Source organism: Lampetra planeri, chromosome 1 (genome assembly GCF_965212315.1).
Source record: "Lampetra planeri chromosome 1, kcLamPlan1.2.h2, whole genome shotgun sequence".
In the NCBI taxonomy this organism is placed as follows: domain Eukaryota; kingdom Metazoa; phylum Chordata; class Hyperoartia; order Petromyzontiformes; family Petromyzontidae; genus Lampetra; species Lampetra planeri.
In genome coordinates this window covers 15,153,504-15,166,897 of record NC_136107.1, presented here as the reverse complement: position 1 = coordinate 15,166,897, position 13,394 = coordinate 15,153,504, and positions in this window count along the sequence as shown.

The window sequence follows — 13,394 nt, the reverse complement described above, 5'->3', positions numbered from 1 at the left end:
GAATCACAAATAACACTGTCATACGTTATCAAGTCACATGGCAACAAGTAAAACACTGCCATGTGATGTTTTGTTTATCAGACCCAAATGACAATGCACAGCAGGCAGGAACAGAGAGTGCCAATGATAGAATAGCAGATAATAATTAATACGTCTTTTGAACTGTCCAAGGTTAACAAAATTAATAAAAAATAGACAATGCGATGGAGTTCCAAAGTATAATGGTTTGAGGAAGGATATAGATAAATCTTACATCCTTCAATGAGGTAGTTGAAGATAATATGACAGCAAAGGAAACATTTGGCAAAACGAGTCCATGAAATTTCCGGAGGTATAAAATAATGAAGTTAGGACACGGTGATTGTGATAGTATTTATAAAAGAGTGACAAGGAAATGGTTTGATGGCCGAGAAAGTTATTCAGTATGTATAGTCAACACATTAATAGGGGATATGACACAAACAGGTAACAGATAACTCCATGGAGATCTAGAAATCTGACTTGACTGTGGAGGCAGTAGAGTGTGTCGAGTGGCATGGACATTTGTTATTACTACTTTGTTAACACTAACGCTAATATCTTAAAATTGTTATCCCTGCAGCTGCTTAATCGCTTTTATGCTGCCACCAGTATGTAAGTGTTTTTGGAGGGAGGAAATACATTTTAAATCAGAATGTATTCAAAAGGTGATATCACATTTTGTACAAATGTTGTTGTGAATAAAAATCAACACAACACATTGTACACCCCACAATGCAGACATTTTAATTTTTTTTACAGCAGAGTGGCTGAAATAGTTCATCATTCTCAGCGTGTGTCAGTCAATGCGCCAGATGCTCCATCAAAGCAGAGGCATGGCCCACAGCAACCCCAACCCCCCACTCTCAATAGCCTCCTCTCACCCAGCTGCCTATTCTCCAGCCGCCATCATCATTCGTTTCTCGCCCTTATACCCCATAATTCCCCATCGGAGACGAGATCCCATCAAACAATAGTGGCTGAGGCTGAGTTCTGGCCGGCCAGAAAAAAAAACTGACACATTACTGATGGTCTTTATAGAACCCCCCAGTACATTACAGTTATTCATGAATTTTGACAGAGTGGCTTAACCTGCTTTACCTGCTATTCCCTGGAATACAGGTATGGGAAAAATCAGATAGGGCAAATTAGCAGTGGCAGATTTCCACAGCAGTTGTTATAAATGCTTCTCATACTCACGGAAATTGTTCCCAGGGCAGCAGATAATATTTATGACTATGACTGTCGTTCTTGGGGTTCGTTTATTAAGTATTCTGTCAATATGGAAAATATGGGTAAATTATAACAGAATATTTTCACAGAATATGTAAAAAGAATTGTAAATATGTGAAGTACAGTGTAATATTTGCAACAAAAAATAAAATGTAATCTAAACAAATCACCAATTCATATTCTTGGTTCTTTCGGTAAAGTCACGTAGAAGGGAAGTAATAAAATAATAAAAATAAAACATAATAAAATAATTCTCACGACGTTTCGGCCACAACGCAAGCAGCCGTCCTCACGTTTACGGTGACTTTCAGACCGCGTTCCACTCACTGGCATTGTATTCTCCGCAGAGAATGGATTCTTTGCTCCGCTGCAAGTCCCCTCACTATTCACCCATTGACACGACGGTCAATGGTCAATGGTACCGTGTATAATAACAAATAGTATAACATTTATATGCTTAATACAATGTACAAAGTAATATATAGTATCGTAATTGTATAGTAAATATATAGCAGTGTGATACACATTAGGGTGGGTAGAATAATACATAGTGTTATATTAAAATGTATAAGGTGGTTTATAGCAATTTAATGTTGGGTTTGTCTATGGCAGTATATAGTACGGTGTAGATTCGTGTGATGTAAGATAATACAGTTTAGATGGAAGCATATTATATAATTTTTACGACGTAGAATTGTAATGTATTACTTACTGTTAGTAACTCAGCTTATTGTAGAGTATAGTAAGTATACTGATGATACTATGTAGTTTATACTTTAGTTGTTTACGTGTTGGTTTTAGTTACTGCAGCTACATACTATTAACACTCCTTCCCTTTATTAATGCTACCCCTATCCCCTCCCTTTGATGCTGAATTAGTACTATTCACATACCTGCATTTCCCATATCCTCTCCTTTTGATGCTGTTAATCCTGCATAATGCACATGCATATGTAGTACTAATCACATTCCTGCATTTCCCATAAATATGCTAAGTTCCTCTTGATATGCAAATTCCTTTGTCAAGGCGCCCAGCTTATATATATATGCTCCAAGCTCGTGTGCTGTTTCATTCAGACGCTGTCGCCTCGACAGACCTGGTTTTCACCTGAGGACGGCTGCTTGCGTTGTGGCCGAAACGTCGTGAGAATTATTTTATTATGTTGTATTTTTATTATTGTATTACTTACCTTCTACGTGACTTTACCGAAAGAACCAAGAAGATGAATCCCTGCAGTCACGAAAGCTTTAAATCGAAATCACCAATTATTGTCTAAGTCAATAAATATCACTCGTGCCGACATGAAAATATGTTGTGGCAGTTCATATGACTTCATTCATAAGTTAATGAATAAAGGTATCTGCTAGCAAAACCATAGCATGTCATAAAACACTTCTAAATTAGCTTCTGCTAAATTAGTATAGAAGGTGCTTATCTCCCATTTACAGCACTAAGCCAGCTCCTACAAAGTGATACTCATTTCATTCACCCTGGATGTAAGGTTAAATTGATCCCTGACCAGAATTTCCACTCATGCCCTCTAATCACTGCATCACCTGACCAAATTCAATGCACTTAATACGGGACATTTATACATGCGCATATAAAATTATATTGTAGGATGTGCAAAGCATTCCAATTCCTGCAGGCTCAGAAAACACCTGGCTGACATTGTGTTTCACGCCTTTGAAAGGCCAAGGCTCAGAGAACACAGCTCTGCCCTGCCATCAGCGCACCGCAAGAAAATGCCACCATCCAGAATCTCGGTTTGGAATAGCTCAGTCGGACAAAATTAATAGGGTGAAAAAAATATAAAAAAATATAAAGAACATCATTACAGATGACAGATAAAATATTTAATTATTTAGTATGTTCAAGTAATGAGACCTGTGTTATGTAGCAAGTCTACTGATCACGGGATGATGGAGATGCAGTGCTGAATAAAGCATGATTGGTATGATTTGTTATGGATCCCTTTGATGCGAATAAATGTGGAATTACATTGTGCAGGTGGTGTGAATATAAAACTCTGGCTTTGTTACAGGTGTAGGGGTGTTAGAGAGAGAGCCCGTTATGCATGGCAGCTTATGGCAAACAAACACAGTGGGCGGGGCTACGTGAGTGCACGGGGAGGTGCTCTCTACGACGTCCGCACCAGGCACCCCGGGGGGGCCCCACCCCTCAGCGGGGGGTTGGGTATAAAAGGGGATGTATCGGAGGGCTCGGGGTTCTTGTTAAGCTAACCAGTGAAGACTGAAGACGTCTTAGCTAGAGCCCTGGACTCCCCTGGTTCGCCGTCCTTATCAGGGCCGAACAAGACCGAGCCAGCGGCGTGGTCCCGAGATCCAGAGCCGGTGCTCTTGTCAGCGCTGGTCTGGGACTCAGGGTACCGGGCCCGACTTACCAGTGTCGGGCCAGATAGCCTCCCCTAGCCCGTTAGAGGAGGACTAGGAGGCAGGCTAGGAAGTAGCTAGCGCGTGTATCCCCAGCTAGCCGGGTGAGGGGGCCGACACCCCCTCTAGTGTTGTATGCCACAACTGTGCTGTGTGAATAAACCCGTGTGCCTCCAACTCCGGCGTCCAAGAGTCGTGAACTCTATTACACAGGTAACTTGTTCCCAGCAGGGTTTTGCGGACAGAAGTATCGTGATGAGTACGAGCACAATCATTGTTCTTGTATGGAGATGTTTTTAGGCCATTCCTAAAGATTCTCAAAAGCCCGTTATATACATGCATGTACACGCACGCACATGCACAAAGACAAATATATCTCGTTTAGCGTTAACAGACTGTTGGGGCAAGTGCTGTTAGCGAGCACCTATGAAGGCCGGCACGGCACATGAGGGGGTTGGTGACCCTTACCACACCCGGCCGTCTTTGTATTCCTAGTGGCGATGTTTACACATCGCAGCAGGTACTAATTTGAGCCTGAGTCGACCCAAGGGAGGCCCAGGACCGGTTCAGATAATCGTCACTGGTGTTGGCCATGAGCGGGAATCTAACTCGGGTCGCTGGGTTAGTAGCACAGGTCATTAACCGCTGCTCTACCACTCACTACTTCCCCACGCACGCACACACACAAACAAAAACAAACAAAACAAACATGCACACGCCAAGTACCCTCAACACTACTTGAGGCATTGACAACGACGAAAATGCAGTTTTCAATATCAAGGACTGACTTACTGATGATACAGATTTCATGAACCATAAGATCACTAAGAATGAGAAAAGGTTCCAAATACAAGTATCACCGCTAATTGCAATCTTTATATTGGTAATTCAATTGAGAGGCAGAAAATTGTATTTAGAAATATAGGAATTTAATTTTCAACACTGTGTAATTTAACCTAACACGGGAAAGTCAATTTACCAAAACGTTGATTATTGATATCACTACAGTAATACAGCATTGTAATTATCTTCTAAAAATAAGTAATTCGATCTGACAGAACTAAGTCAATTATCAGTATTATTAATTCAATCGTGAAAATAACTAATATCGTTCTTCATACTGTTAATTTAATTCATGACATATATGATTCATAAAATAAGGTTTATCATACCTGCTGAAAATACATTTGCATGCCAAGTGCAAACATGTGGCTTTGTTTTAATAGGCTTTACGAGCAGCTCACGAATGTGCAGAAACCATTGACAAAGGGATAAACACCAGAAACAGAGAAACCAGCAGGGAAAAGAGGGGGATATAAAGTTAATAGAGAGCAATCAGAGAAACGAAAAGAGATGATTCTTTCAAATTACTATATGAGACATATACGAAAGATTGCACTTCCACGAACAGAACAGGCAAATGTGTCAGAAAAGCACAGGCACACCACGAGCTGATGTGCCTACAAACATGAATACCCACGTACGCATACGTGCACACGTGCGCACATAACACCCCCCAGAGCCATGTCGCAGGAGCCCGAGCGCCCAGGCGCACGCACGTCCATCATCCGTGCATCGACCCGTCCGGCACGGTACACGCTGCGCAGCTCTTAACGCACCTCGCATCGATACCAACGCTGACTTATTGTGCCACTCGCACTGACCAAAGCTGCTCGTCATATCTCAATTCTCTGGCAGTTGCTTCCTTGAGGACAATTATTTTTTACTTTCCCAAGACGTTATTGTCTTTATTTACTAGTTTGCCTATTTCATTGTGTTGTCTGTTTGAGAGCATATTCTATCAATACATCAAAATAAAAGAGCGTGCCTAAAATAAAATAAATCCCCGCAAGACATATAGATTTTCCAGGTGTATTAAAAAGTGGTGCTGCAGAGATGAGGTCTATTTGCTCAATGCACTGCCTGGCCTCTGTGGATCTCAGGGCTAACCAAACAGTTACGTGTTAACTCTGCTCGCTGCCTGTGTTTGGCTTGGATACATTGATCAAATACTTGCACGGTGAGAGAGGAAGAAGTAGCCAGAAGGAGGGACTGGGAGGAATGAAACACTGAATAAAGCAGTCTCCAACTTTTTCCAAGTCTGACTTCAGAGTTTTAAAATATACAGAAACGTTACATTATTACTTAGTTAAACTCTTTTAAATGTGATAATTGTTTTTTTTACCCTTTTATCTGGCAACAAAACTGACGCATTTTTTTTACAAGGAGTCATGTTTGCATTGACTACAATACCTGCGGTTGGAATGCAAACAAAAAACACAACTCTGATAATGCATGCAATGTCCTTGAAATGGATTGGTCCACACCCAAGACAGCTTTTCTTAGAGCCTAGTCTCACATGGTGTTGGACCAGATGACGCCAAAAGGTGCACTTTTAAATGTATATACGAATGTTGAACTTCTTTTACACCGTACAATGCCAACCGGGCTTATCGGAGGTACAGATGTTTTAACAGGCTTTGTCAATATACTGCCAATCATAGGGATTGTCTGAACACTAGTTTGGCCATGTGGATCATTGCAAGTCATTAAAATTGCAGGATATAGGACCCCGTTCAAATATCACTCACCACCGATGTTAGCCATGCCTGGAAATCAAACTCAGGTGATGAGATTCATAACGCACCATGCTAAGAAAGTGCACCGCTTCTTCCTTGATAACCAATTACTATATACTATATGACTTATTTATATACTCCATACACAACATGCATGTTTTGGCTATGAAGACTGCAGGAACACAAGATTGTGTAACTTCACTAAAAACAATACAATGTTTATACTCTTGGGTCTTTCGGTCAAGTCATGTAAATAAAAAATAATAGATCACAACGTTTTGATCGCAACACAAGCAATCGTCTTCAGGTGAGAGAGAGAGAAAGCTGCTGAGACAAGGTGCATCAAGGTAGGTGGGTGGAGCTAGAGATGGTCCAACAGAAGCTGGGGCAGTGGCCTTTGTATTGTGATAGATTAGCATGTAGAGGTGGTCCAACCAACGAAGGCTGGCTGGGGCAGTGTCCTTAGAAATTGTGAGAGATTAGTATGTCAATGGCTGGGACAGTGGCCTTTGTATTGTGAGAGATTATCCTGTCCTGAAAAGGGTGCATCAAGATCGGTGGGTGGAGCTAGAGATGGTCCAACCACAGAGGCTGGGGCAGTGGACACCCAGCCTGTCAATACAAAGACATCCAACCTAGTCATGATAATCAGAGTCAGTTAACATCGGTAGAAAGGATGGAATCATCATAGCAAGTTAAGTCTTTACTTGGTTAATCACGTTCTTCCAATGATTGCTCAATTTGTACCCATCTTCTCGGTTGAAGTTGTGTCTATGTTTATATATTTGGATGGCTTCATGAACAAATATTTGATGATAGCCAGTGGGTTTACAGAGTACCTTCGTCTTGGAAAAATCTATGTAGTTTTGAGTTTACATAATTTATTTCCTCCAATTTTCTAAGAATGAATTTTTTTTTATTTTTCCATAATTTCCTCACATAATTCTTGAGGCCTTTTTTTAACGTGGCCACTTAAAACCTTCGACATCATTCCCATCAATTACAAAAACAGTTAACTAAAACCTGCACTAGGCAGACTCGCTTCTTCCACAAGGTGCCTTCAAATCACATGCTCACACATGCAAAGCTGCTTTGCACTTTGAGTGGTTCTGCTTCACAGGAACCATTCAGGATGCATGTACAGTTAATGCAAATAAGTTGCGCTTCATAAGGCAACAGTAGACTGTACTGATTTGCAGCCTTTCTCACATTCTGAGAGGAGGGTTACTGTCTGCCCAGGTTAGCTGAGGATAGTCCTCTTTTTGAGTTTAGTTGTCCTGGGAAAATCTGTAAGTCTTCCTGGGATATTAAAAGTTCAGTTTGCCTGTTGAGTAAGAATTTACCACCAAACACTATGCAGCATGAAGCTTTCCCTCTCTCAGTATGAGATATTTTACTTACCATGAAGTGTCCCAGGTTTTTTGTACCTCAGAGGTGGCAATCTTACTTCAGAGGGATCAGCAATGTACCAGTTTATCCACATCCTTCCACATCACACCACCTTTTAAACACATATCTGATACATCAGAGAAACAAGAGATGCAGAGTGGGTACTATGTCAAAAAAATACCAAAAGATCATGCCTCTGTAGCCGGCCCGCCATGTCATTCTGCTCTCGTGAATCGTAACGAGTGGACAGTTCGGCTAAATAGACAACAAAATAGATTATCTGCCGTGTGTTCTGTCCTGAGAAGTGAGTACCAGACGTTTGTGAAACGGCAATGCTTTATTTCAAAGTGTTCTTCCGAGAGGCATTTGCGTATTTGTAATCATGACAAGGTACAGTATACCCCTATCTCCCTCCACGTCGCACAACAGCTTATCACGGAGTCTACCCCAAGTCTCATTTTGGGGCGTGCCCCACTATCTGAATCGTCTACACACTCCTGCGTCTGGCCTGCTGTGCACGTGAGGCTTGGAGTCCTATCTCTAATCATCATGGCCTACACTTATTATAACAAAACGCACCTGGCTCTCCGTAGCAATTACAGGAACAAAGTAAGAATATTGTTATTACACACTTTTATGAGTCCAATCCATCATGAATGCGCAGTCACATAGTGCACAATTATTCATGCGATTCATCATGGGTAAGCTTACACCGGCTACACCTCTGAAATGACTCAATATACTTGGGACAAGCTTACAGTAATTATATTAGTTAGGCCGGTAACAGGTTCGAAACTGATAATTGGTTATTTGCCCTTCTATCTGGCCTTTTTACAAGGAGTCATGTTTGAATAGACCGCAATACCTGCAGTCATAATACAAACAAAAGAACATAACTCTGATAATGTGCACTGTCCTTGAAGTTGATTGGTCCACACCCGAGACAGCTTTCCTTAGAGCCTAGTCTCACATGGGTTGGACCAGATGACGCCAAAAGGCGCACAACTCAACGACAATGCACCATCAGAGTATGAGAGCTCGGGGCAAGCATCTACACTATGGGAACCTCATTTGCCAGTAAAAATATGATAATTGGTTCTTTACCCTTCTATCTGGCAACAAAACTGACACCTTTTTACAAGGAGTCATGTTTGAATAGACCGCAATACCTGCAGTCATAATACAAACAAAAGAACATAACTCTGATAATGTGCACTGTCCTTGAAGTTGATTGGTCCACACCCGAGACAGCTTTCCTTAGAGCCTAGTCTCACATGGGTTGGACCAGATGACGCCAAAAGGCGCACAACTCAACGACAATGCACCATCAGAGTATGAGAGCTCGGGGCAAGCATCTACACTATGGGAACCTCATTTGCCAGTAAAAATATGATAATTGGTTCTTTACCCTTCTATCTGGCAACAAAACTGACACCTTTTTACAAGGAGTCATGTTTGAATAGACCGCAATACCTGCAGTCATAATACAAACAAAAGAACATAACTCTGATAATGTGCACTGTCCTTGAAGTTGATTGGTCCACACCCGAGACAGCTTTCCTTAGAGCCTAGTCTCACATGGGTTGGACCAGATGACGCCAAAAGGCGCACAACTCAACGACAATGCACCATCAGAGTATGAGAGCTCGGGGCAAGCATCTACACTATGGGAACCTCATTTGCCAGTAAAAATATGATAATTGGTTCTTGACCCTTCTATCTGGCAACAAAACTGACACCTTTTTACAAGGAGTCATGTTTGAATAGACCGCAATACCTGCAGTCATAATACAAACAAAAGAACATAACTCTGATAATGTGCACGGTCCTTGAAGTTGATTGGTCCACACCCGAGACAGCTTTCCTTAGAGCCTAGTCTCACATGGGTTGGACCAGATGACGCCAAAAGGCGCACAACTCAACGACAATGCACCATCAGAGTATGAGAGCTCGGGGCAAGCATCTACACTATGGGAACCTCATTTGCCAGTAAAAATATGATAATTGGTTCTTTACCCTTCTATCTGGCAACAAAATTGACACCTTTTTACAAGGAGTCATGTTTGAATAGACCGCAATACCTGCAGTCATAATACAAACAAAAGAACATAACTCTGATAATGTGCACTGTCCTTGAAGTTGCACATTATCAGAGTTATGTTCTTTTGTTTGTATTATGACTGCAGGTATTGCGGTCTATTCAAACATGACTCCTTGTAAAAAGGTGTCAGTTTTGTTGCCAGATAGAAGGGTCAAGAACCAATTATCATATTTTTACTGGCAAATGAGGTTCCCATAGTGTAGATGCTTGCCCCGAGCTCTCATACTCTGATGGTGCATTGTCGTTGAGTTGTGCGCCTTTTGGCGTCATCTGGTCCAACCCATGTGAGACTAGGCTCTAAGGAAAGCTGTCTCGGGTGTGGACCAATCAACTTCAAGGACAGTGCACATTATCAGAGTTATGTTCTTTTGTTTGTATTATGACTGCAGGTATTGCGGTCTATTCAAACATGACTCCTTGTAAAAAGGTGTCAGTTTTGTTGCCAGATAGAAGGGTAAAGAACCAATTATCATATTTTTACTGGCAAATGAGGTTCGAAACTCTTCACTGTTTACACGTGGCAGTACTTCCAGAGACTACCAGACTGTCCAATGGTGTACAATTATCTCAGGTTTTCTGGCCAACTTATCACAATGATTTTTTTACCCAGCTCGTATACACAGAAGGGTCTGGAAAGTGGTGAATTGTAGCACCAATGTCACGACTCTATTGGGGCTTCTTGTAATAGCTGCTGAACTGGTTAAATACAGACAATTCACTGCTAGGTGGATGAAACATATTTTGCCATACTCACGAATGAATCCACACTCGTCTTAACTTATTCACTGGACTGGTCCCATCTATGAGCAAAATTATTAACTGCAGATGATAGGTAAGGCTACCAAATGTTTCATATGGCTAGGACAATCCACGTTTCAAAAAGGCTATCCTTGTGTTCCTGAAATGTTTGTAAAATTAGGAATTTGTCCCCGTTTACCATTTTCTGGCCTCATATTCGACTCATGATAAGGCAAAAGGGAGCGGCAAGTGGTTGGAGTTATTGAGTGGGTGTGGACATGTTAAATGGGGAAAGGCTGATTGTTAAGAGGGGATGACAACTCATCATATTGCCCTGTTTGAGCCTCCAAGAAATGTATATTTAATGACAGGACACTTATGAACAAGATTAACTAAAGTACAGTTCATTCTAAGTTTACATTTATTTAAGAGATGATGAAAAATATAACATGACATACCACAGAGAAATTCAGCACACGTTTTCATGAAATAATTCCTTCATAATAATAGCAAACCCTTTGTCAATCCACTGATCAATAAAGGCCTGCCCAGGCCATACCGGTAAAGGGAGTGATCAGCACCGATTTGGATATAACTCGCGACTATTGATAACCAAGGGCAGGAATCAAATTAAGGTCACCAAGGTTCATATCGCAGCACATCAACCTCTATACCTCCGTAGCACTGCTCCATAATGGATCCACGTATGCATAAACATATAGCATCTGTGGCACATTAGGAAGGGACCACTCTTTTAATTATGTCCTTGTGCAGCAAGGGAGTAAAGTGTAGTTCTGTGAAAGTCCTGATGTGCTGTGCAGTGCATCAATGCATGTGTGTACAGCAGCATGTGATGACTGAGTTGGGCCTGTAGGTGGCTGGCAGGGTTTATGATTAACCGGACTTGGACACCAGCCACATGGTTAATGGCGACTCGGAAGAATTGCTGTGTGTGACACACGTGCTGGTGCATTTTACAGAGTGACGGTGCTGTTCTTCGCAAGATTACTATTAACCACAATATGTTGCACAAATATGTTGCACAAATATGTTGCACACTCGAAATGAAGGACGTGGTCAGGTGCTCCAATTCGAGGGCAGACACATTTATTGTGGTTAATAGCAATCTTGTGAAGAACAGCACCGTCAATACATCTACACCCAGCACCATTTTTAAGATGATGCTTCCATGGGCAATTGATTATTTCATATACGTTACATGCAATGGATATTACATGTCGGGCATAACAATGTATTTTTACTACCCCATTACAGAAAATGTTTGAAGCACTCGTGGGGGTTAATTGTAGGTTGTATGGTAGCATCAATGCTCTCAGAAATGGCACAGTGGTATGTGAATGGAGAAGTGTGATTTTGGCGCTCATTGGACGGTTTCGATGGCAGGAATCTCCACAACTGCCACTCCCCCACTCTCCTTCTTCCCGCATTACAGTTATGTAGCGATGCTTTACCTCAGATATTTATTTAGCTATTTCATTCAACGTGTTACAAAAAGGCAAATAGATATTGCATCAAATAACAAAAATTGCTCTTATTATTTAAATGTAAGTATCTTTGTAAATCAACTTCTCCTCCAGGCTGTGTCGGTTGTGAGGTATTATTTGATGATACTACGCCACACTGATCACTGAGTTGGTAGCTATGCTACTGGCCCATCTCCTTTACCAACCTACACTACCTATGTGGTGAAGTATGGTCAAATAATCGCATGACTAACATGTAATGTGGAGGCCTTCATCTAGCTGCAGAATTATTTATATATGTGTGTGTGGGAGCGGTAGTGTAGTGGTTAGTTCGCTGCGCTATGAAACCAGCCACCCAAATTCGATTCCAGGCCATGACCAACACCAGTGACGATTAATTGAACCGGTCATGGGCTCACCTAGGTCGACTCATGCTCAAAATGAGTACCTGGTGCGGTGTGTAAACATCGTTATTGAGGATACAAAAGCGGTCGGAAAAGGTTCTGGCCACCCACTCCCTCATGTGCCATGCTGGCCTTCATTGGTGCTTGCTAACAGCACTTGCCCCAGTCGTCTGTTTAGGCTATGCAGGGGATCTTTGTCTTTGTTTTTTCCCATATATAGGTTCGTTAACATCCGTGTCAACTTGTAAAATTCAGGCTAGTGTATTTACGATGCTTCTTGAGTTTAACCAGACTGGACCATGTGAGAAGCTTTAAAATCGTTGCTATGCTAGGCACATTCCCATTAGTGAGCTCCTCTGGCAAGCGAGGTTGTGTTGGCTCGATCATAGCTTATGCCTAAACAACCTCTATTTGGCTGGATAGAGTGGTATAGCATGGGTTTCAACAGAGGTGGCCTTATGCGGTACAGGGGGATGTGGAGCGGAGTGGAGGAAAATAGTGAAGGATGCTACTCAGTAGTTGGAGGCAGTCGTCCTCCAATTACAATGGAGGGCAGAAGAGTGAAGCTCACACCGAGTAAAGTGCCGGGTGGCTAAAACACAGTAAGTTGGCAGTTTTAGTTTAGTTTGAGTTTATTTGAGATGTTGCACAGATTATCCCGTGTAACCAGTTGCCCAGCTAAATTTTGACTGTGCCAATCACTCCCTTTAACGCAGCTGCTGTGCGTACGGAAACGTTGCTCGTGTGCGACGACGGGGCTCATTTTCCATTATACTCGTTTACATTAACATACCAATCTCTCCCTTTAACGTAGCTGTTGTGTGTGTGGCTACGGAACTCCTTTCCATCTCTGACCCCGCCTACTTACCCTTGGGTGACACCCACCTCAAACCTATATATAACCTCTTGTTGCAGCAGTCCTTTCTTGTTCAGCAGTTCTATTGCTGTATCTTTCCACCTAATGGCGAATGCTTGTGTTGCGATCGAAACGTCGTGATTTATTATTTAGTTTTCTACCTACGTGACTTTACCGAAAGAACCAAAGAGTACATAG